Raw genomic sequence first — 1,505 nt, forward strand, 5'->3', positions numbered from 1 at the left:
ATGAACAAAGATACAAAATTTCTCAACAAAATATTAACAAACTGAATGCAAAGACATATTTGAAAGATCATTTGCTGAAGTTCACATAGAAATATTTTTGGCATTTACCACATGTTGCTGTATATCATTGATGTAACATTTAAGATTGCTGTGTAAGTATGAAAGTATCATTTATGATTGCCATGTAAGTATATTTATATGCTAAGCAACAAATTTGAAATTTTTATTTGTTGCACAAAGGCTTTAATGTAATCTGTTAGACTTTGCATTTTCATTAGTGTTACACTGAACCTGAGGAGTGACTGGTTCTTAGTCATTGGGTTAGTGCTGTAAATAATCATGTTGTGTTTTGAGAAAGTACTATAGTTGTGAATATAAATTTATAATTTCTTTTTTCATTTCACAGAAAACTTTACATCATAGGAAATTATGAAAATTGCTTTCTGCTGTGTAATCTAGCATTTGTTGTATGTCAAAGCTTATTTTTCTGTGAATTAAATTTATCAAATAAAGTACTATTCTAAGGATTTAAAAAAGAAAAAGTATAATTCACCCAGACCAAATAGGCTTTATCCCAGAGATACAGGGATGGTTCAACATACACAAATCAATAAATGTAATACACTATATAAGTGGACTGAAGGGAAAAAAAATCACATGAACATCTCAGTAGAGGCAGAAAAGGCATTTGACAAAATTCAACATCCTTCATCCTGGGAATCGAAGGACCATAACTCAACATAATAAAGGCTATTTATGTCAAACCTATAACCAACATAATATGATATGGTAAAAAATTTGAAGCTTTGCCACTAAAGCCAGGAAAAAGTTAATGGTGTCCACTGTCCCAACTTTTATTTAATATAGCACTCAAAGTCTTAACTATAGCAATAAGGCAAGAGACACTCATAAAACGTATACAAATTGGAAAGAAAGAGATCAAATTATCATTATTTGCAGATGACATGATTTTAAACATGTAAGACCCTAGTGACACTACCAGCAAACTATGAGAACTTATAAACACTTTTAGCAATGTAGCAGGTTACAAAATAAATACACAGAAATTAGTAGCTTTCCTATATGCTAAAAACAATAGTGCAAAAATTGAAATAAGTTAATCACTCCCATTCATATTTACTTCAGAAAAAGTATATTGGAATAAACCTAACCAAGGAAGTGAAGAATCTCTACAATGAAAATTTTTAAAACTTTAGAGAGAAATTGCAGAAGACACTTTGAAATGGAAAGACATCCCATGCACTTGGATTGGAAGAACCAATTTTGTGAAGATGTTTATCTTACCAAAAACAATCTACACATTCAATGCAATTCCCATTAAAATTCCAATGGTATTCTTCACAGAAATAGAAAAAAAAATCATAAAATTAATTTGGAGGCACAAAACACCTCTGAAAGCCAAAACAATTTTGAGCTACAAAAATAAGACTGTTGGTATCACCATACTCAATTTTAAGCTATATTACAAAGGCATAGTAACAAAA

The sequence above is a fragment of the Jaculus jaculus genome, chromosome 3, assembly GCF_020740685.1.
Source record: "Jaculus jaculus isolate mJacJac1 chromosome 3, mJacJac1.mat.Y.cur, whole genome shotgun sequence".
Taxonomy (NCBI): domain Eukaryota; kingdom Metazoa; phylum Chordata; class Mammalia; order Rodentia; family Dipodidae; genus Jaculus; species Jaculus jaculus.